The 7,128-nt window shown below is 36.8% G+C and overlaps 1 pseudogene; it reads right to left on the bottom strand.

The window, feature by feature from the left end:
* Nucleotides 1–2,460: 2,460 nt before the first annotated feature.
* Nucleotides 2,461–4,606, bottom strand: LOC110219874 (uncharacterized; annotated as a pseudogene).
* Between the last annotated feature and the right edge of the window lie 2,522 nt (nucleotides 4,607–7,128).

The raw sequence follows: 7,128 nt of genomic DNA, 5'->3' as shown, positions 1-7,128 counted from the left end.
TTACCCATTAAGTGTTCACTCTGTGCTAGCCATTGGGCCAAGCACTAAGAATACAAAGGCAAAAACATGATTTCTGCCCTCAAAAAGTTCTCATCCTAATGAGAAAGACATGTCAACAAGTACCTAGGTACAAGATACATATAGTGTAAACAGGAGGTAATCAATCTCAGAGTGAAAGCACTAACAGATGAGTGACACGATCATTGATATTTTAGTAAGGTTATTTTGGCAGCAGTGCAACAGATCTGTTTTGCAGGACAAAGCCTGGGATCAATGAGACTCATAAAGTGTTGCAATAGGCTAAGGAAGAAGCGATGAGAGTTGAGACTATCTCAGTTGGCTACATGAGTGGAAAGGAACAGATGTGGGACGCTGTGGAGATTGAAACATATAACTGCTGCCAAAATACTATGCAAATTGACTTCATGTATATAGTGGGTTTCATATTGCCTGCCTTCTCAAGGGGGTGTGTGGCTGGAGGAAAGGGGAGTATTAGGAACTCAAAATTTTTTAAAATGAATGTTTTTTAAAAAACCACCATGCAATTGATTGGATATGGAGAGAGAGATCCTAGGAAGAGTCAAGGATGACTTGAAAGTTGTAAAGTTAGGTTACAGGAAATATGGTTATGTTCTAAACAGAAACTGAGAAATATGGATGAGTAATTTTACAGGGGAAAATCAGTCTTATTTTGGCTGTGGTAGTTGGAGATACATGCCAAGCAACTAGACAGAGGTGTCCAGGAAACAGAGATTTGGGACTTGAGAAAAATTAGGGCTGAAAACATAGATTTGGAAGCCATTTGTGTAATTATAATTGGATCCAAGAAACCAGATACAAATTACTCTGCACATTTTTAATTTAGCAAACTTTTTTTGTCAAAATGATTTTAAAATGTTTCACTGATATTTTCTATTTTGTTTACACTGGCCCCTTTCCAATTATGCCTCTCTTCACATCCTGCCCAATGCCCCAAGAGGGAACCCTTAATTATAACAAAAACAAAAAGAAAAAAAATTTGATCACATACAAAACATTCTATACTAATACTCCATCATGGAAGTGCTTCATAATCTGACTTCCAAAACTAAGACTGTTCATTGAATTTAAGAGGACTGATGGAATCTTTTACTACTTTCATTTACAGTATTGTAGTTATTGCACATATTGTCCTCATAGTGCTTTTTTCACTCTTTTTAAGCTAAAAGTTTCCCTATGTTTCTATGAATGCCACATACTGCTCATTTTTTAATGATGCAATAACTAACATTCCATTGCATTCAAACACAACAATTTGTTCAACAACAATTCTTAGCTAATGGGCACCTACTGTTTCCCACTGTCACCTCAAAAAAAGTATTGGTGTACATGGGACCTTTCCCTCTGTAATCTTTTTGGGGTATATGCTCAGTAACACGAATCCTGAGTAAAGAGATACGAAAAGTTGTCACTTTTTTTTTGCATAACTCCCAATTGTTTTCCAAAATGCCTGGTTCAAATCAAAGCTCCAACAATAGGGTATTAATAGACATGATTTCTGGTAGACCTCTCAACATTGACTATTTCCCTCTTTTGTCATATTTGCGAGATTGATGGATGGTAAAATTTCAGCATTGTTTTAGTTTGCATTTGTTATTATTAATCTGCAGAATCTTCATTGTTGATAAGTTACATTTCTTGTTTAAAGTATCTTTTTTATTATTGGGAAATGGCATTCAATTGTATATGTGTGTGTACATGTGTACATTTGTGTCAACTGCCTTTAAATAATAAGACTTATGAGTCTTATCAGAGATATTTGAAGTAAGCCCCCCACACACTAAGCAGCTTTTCTTATTCTAGCTGCACTGATTTTGCTCAATTAAAACTGTCTACTTTGTCTTCTGTTATCTCTCTTCTATCCCCAGTTTGATTATGATGTCCCCCCATTAACCACAATTGGGAAAAATCCTCCAGTTTTCCTTAATTTTTCAGAATGTGACCGTTTAAGCTATTTTGTTGAATTTCTTTCCAGGTTCCCCATCAGTTCTTGTTAATAGGGAATCCTTCCCCAAGCAATTTGTGTTCCTGAGTTTATCAAATAACAGAATATTATGTTCATTTCCTTCTAGGTCTGATGTGTCTAGCTTGCTACACTGGTTTACTTTTGTATATTTTAACCAGTATTAAATATTTAATAATTATTGCTCAATAATATAACTTGAGATCTAGTCATGTTAGATCACCTTCATTCCTCCTATTTTAAATTATTCCTCTTATAATGACTGACCTCTTGTTCCTCTAAACAGATTTTATTATTTTGTCCAGTATTACAAAGTAATAGCTTTTGTAGTATAAGTTCACAGATTCCTATAATTTTTTTTATCCTTGTCTGTGTATATGAATGCCTATTTCTGCTAATGATTACTAAGTTCAGTATGAGAGTAAAAGGCAAAAACATCCCCACAATTTACAATAGTATATGTCATACTATTTCAATGGTTTTATTCAAGAGTTCAAAAAAAATTCCAATCTTCAGTTTATTTACTGTTTTAGAGCCTGACCCAGCACATGTTCTGAACTCACCCAGGTAATTCTACTGTAACTTGATGGCAGATAATCTATATAAAAATAAGGAACATTAAAAGTACTTAATTTTTATCATTCAAAGCATCAAATATACTAGAGTTTATGACAAACAATGACTTCTCTTTTCACTATTAAACAATTATAAAGTTCTCCCATAGTATTATATTTCCATTATTAATTGGCATCATGAAATCTTGGATGTCTTTACAGGGAGGAATTACAGCCTCAAAGTATGCCCAGTCATTACACTGATTTTTTTTCTTCAGTTTGAATTCTTTTGTTACTTCTTAAAGGTCCTAAAGCCTTTTCTCATGGTCATGCCTTTTACATATTTTTGTGATGACAAACTAAAAATGATTCAGAGCTGAAGAAATTCCCACATCACACATTTACGCTCTAGTATGAATTCTGTGTTATTTAATAAGGTTTCCCCTGTGGCTAAAGGTTTTCTCCATTCATTACACTCAAAACATTTTTCTTCATTATGAACTGTCTTACGTTCAATAAGGTTTCTCCTCTGGCTGAAGGCTTTCTCACATTCATTACATTTAAAATGTCTATTTCCATTATGTTTGCTCTCATGATAAAATATGTGTTATGTAAGAAAGATATCCCACATTCATTATGTTCAAATATTTTCTATTATAAATTATCTCTCCTATGTTTCCTGGTTGAAAGTGTTCCCACATTTATTACACTCAAAGTATTTCTCTAAAGTGTGAATTAATTATATGACAATAAATAAGGGATGTGGCATGGCTGAAATCTTTCCCACAGATATTAAATTTAAAGGATTTTTCTGATGTTAAAGTTTGTCCTCAGGTTGAAGACTTTTTCACATTCATTACACTTAACAGAATTTTTCTTCAGTTTGAATTATCTGATATTAAGGCAAGAGTTGTTATAGGCTCTCTTGCATTCATTAAACTAAAAGGGTTTCAATCCAGTATGAACCCTCTTGTGTTCATTAAGGCTTCCCCTCTGGCTGAAGGACTTCCCACATTCATCACATTCAAAGAGTTTTCCTCCAATATGAATTCTCCGGGGTTCAGTAAGGTTTTCCCTCTGACAGAAGGCTTTTCCACATTCATTACATTCAAAGGGTTTCTCTCCAGTATGAATTCTCTGATGTTCAGTAATGTTGCCTCTCTGGTTGAAGGCTTTTCATTCACTACATTCAAATGGTTTCTCTCCAGTATGAATTCACTCATAATATGTAAGGGATGTCCTGTGGCTGAAGGCTTTCCCACATTTATTACAGTCAAAGGGCTTTTCTCCAGTATGAATTCTCTGATGTCTATTAAGGCAGCCCCTCAGACCGAAGGCTTTTCCACAAATACTGCATTCAAACGGTTTTTCTCCAGTGTGGATTATCTGATGATGAATGAGGGAAGCCCTGTGGCTGAAGTCTTCTCCACATTCATGACACTTATAAGGCTTCTCTCTAGTGTGAATATTCTGATGTTGAGTAAGGTTCCCCCTCAGGCTGAAGGCTTTCCCACATTCAATACATTCAAAAGGTTTCTCTCTGGTGTGCATTCTCTGATGTATGGTAAGGTGTTCCCTTTGGCTAAAGGCTTCCCCACATTCATTACATTCAAAAGTCTTCTCTCCAGCATGGGTTCTCTGGTGTTTGGTAAGGTGTCTCCTCTGGATGAAGGCTTTCCTACATTCTACACACAAAAGTTTTCTCTCCACTATGAATTCTCTGATGTTGAGTAAGATGTGATTTCTTGCTAAAGACTTTTCCACATTCACTGCATTCGAAGGGTTTCTCCCCAGTATGAATTCTTTTATGACAAATAATGTTCTATGACTGAAGACCTTTCCACATTCACTACACTCAAAGGGTTTCTCTCCAGTATAAATTCTCTGATGATAAATTAGGGATGACCTCCAACTAAAGGATTTCTCACATTCATTACATTCAAAGCGGTTTTCTCTAGTATGAAGTCTCTGATGATAAGTAAAGTATGATCTTTTATTCAAGGCTTTCCCACATTCAGTACACTCATGATTTGTCTCCAGTATGTATCATATGAAAGTGAATAAGGTCTGAGTGGTAACTGAAGGTCTTTCTACATTTACTATACCTACAGATTTTTTTCCAAAAGGAAATTCTATGCTGTTTAATTAGTTCTGAAAATTGTTTGAAGCTCTTTCCAAGTGTATCATCTTTATAGAACCTTTTTCCTGTAGGAACTCTTTGTTGTGACACAAACAATGACCTTGGACTATAACTTCTCTCAAACATACTGCATCTTTGGATGCTTACCTTATTAGAATTTTCTTGGTGACTGTTTCTAATTTGTCTAGATTGTTTCTTGAGAGTACCCTTTTGCCCCTCTACACTATTAAGATATTCCCAAACTTCTTCCATCTTGGAATCCCAGGGATCATCCCTTGTGAGACTGTGATTGGGTGATGCTCCTATACAAAAGCCCCACTTTGGAGGGGAGTCCTTGGTTTGATACCTAATTTCCTGGCTAAGATAATCTGAAAGAAACAAAAAACAAAAAGTATCAGTATTTACTATTCTCTGTGCTTTGAAAAAGTAAATTACTTCATGGTACATTTTATGTCTGGTTTCCTCTATCAAGGAGAAGGACAATTAATCTAGAAAAAAAAATCTGGCAAGCAAGCATCACTTTTCAAGAAAAGAAGACTGTTGATGCTAACTGTACTGGTGATGGGAAGGGAGGCTGGGTTCAGATCTTACTTCAGACACTTGATTTAACCTAATTAATCTCTTAGTAGGGGTATACACTGTCTGTGTCATCAAAACAACCATGAGAGAGAGATATCAGTCCAAGGACTGCTGTTACCCATAATCACAAAAGATGAGAAACAACCTAAATGACTGGAGAAAAGGTAACCCAGTGTAGGAATGAAACCAGTAGATTTGTATGTAACCTTGTAGCAGAACATCTAATTAAGAACAGTGACCAACCCAGGCTTTAGGGCATATGGGACACCAGGCATTGTGGACAATGCAGGGGGTGAGGGTGGGAATAAACATTTTTTATGTGCCAGTCCCTAAGTACTTTACAAATATTGTCTCATTCGATCTTCACAACCATCCTGGGAGGCAAGTGCATTATTCCCATTTTACAGATGAGAAAACTGAAGCAAACAGAGGCAAAGTGATTTGTTCAGGGTCTGAGGCTGGCTTTAAACTCAGCTCTTCCTGCCTCCAGGTCTGGCACTTCATGCACTGCACCACACAAATGCCTCAGTGCAATAATTGAGTTTATATGGTGTTGGCCTTCTTGCTAAGACATTATACCTATGAAGTCTTCAAGATTTTTCCCCCTTAATTTTCTAAAATTAAAAAAAAGTGATACATATTTTGATTTGTTCATTTAAAATAGTGAGTGGTCAAACATTATATCTGCCCAAGAGCAGGTGGGGAAAGGGGAGAGGTGTGGTTGCTAGGACCACAAAACGGTAGCATATCAGCTCTTTGGGGCAGACACTGTTTTTATCTTTGTGCTCTTGTAACCCCCATGAGGTTAAAATTGATCCTGTATCATTTTATTTTTGATCTACTCACAAGTAATTGATTTTGTCCCATAACTGCTTAAATAATGTTTTTTCTCCAAACTTAGTCCAGAGTTTAGCTAGGCTACGATGGGTTAAGTTTAAAAATCTGGCTTTCCTGCTCAAGGAATTTAACTGACCTTGGAGAATGTGTGTGAATAGAAAGGGAGTTTGGGAGCTTGATATCTTTACTCTACCAAGCTATCATTCAAATATGTTTGGCTTTCTGTCCAAAAGTCTGGCCTCTATCTTGTACCTGCACTCAGACAATAAGCACAGCTTAGTCTCATGAGAGAAAATGGAAGGTCATTGCTAGCCTCCATTACCAAACTTTCAATCAACCTTGATGCTCCCTGAACCTCAGCTCTGTAACCAACTAGCTTGTCTTTAATTCCATGATGTCATCTAGCCTGTTGGTCTTTGTTCTACACTCCCCAAAACCTGTATGAGGAGAACTGTCTTTTTCGCTCAGGATCTTCAGCACCAACAGTGGCAATCCATTGACCCATTTTTGACATGTAGCATGCTCCTGCTAATAAATGTTATCTTTCTCAGAGATCTGCCTCAGTTTACACTTTTCTTAAATTCCAATCACAACACCCAGAAATGAGTGGCAATGCCTTACTCCTAACAGACATTTGATTACTGTGTGTAAACTGGTATGGAACATGAGGGAATGCTGTCAAGTATCCTTTATATTAGCCAAGCATCTGATGAAGTGTCTCAACTCATCCTCTTAGGAAAGCTGGAGAGGTAAAGAGTAAGTAGGAGTACAGTAAATGTGGATTGGGAACTGGACAACAAGCCTGATGCAAGAATAACCATAGCTCACACATTTTTCACGTCAGCTCGGAGGCCAGTCCCTTGGTGGAGTGCCCCAAGGAGCCATGTTCACCCTGTGCTGTTTCACATTTCTAACAACTGCAATGAAGACAAGACAATATGCTTATCCACTGGAAGATCCACAAGGTGATAAGGGATATTGGGTGAAAGTTGTGATCCATAAAGGTCTTGACCAGA

Source organism: Phascolarctos cinereus, unplaced genomic scaffold (genome assembly GCF_003287225.1).
Source record: "Phascolarctos cinereus isolate Bilbo 61053 unplaced genomic scaffold, phaCin_HiC Scaffold_726;HRSCAF=1367, whole genome shotgun sequence".
In the NCBI taxonomy this organism is placed as follows: domain Eukaryota; kingdom Metazoa; phylum Chordata; class Mammalia; order Diprotodontia; family Phascolarctidae; genus Phascolarctos; species Phascolarctos cinereus.
This window is presented reverse-complemented; position numbering and strand designations above follow the sequence as displayed.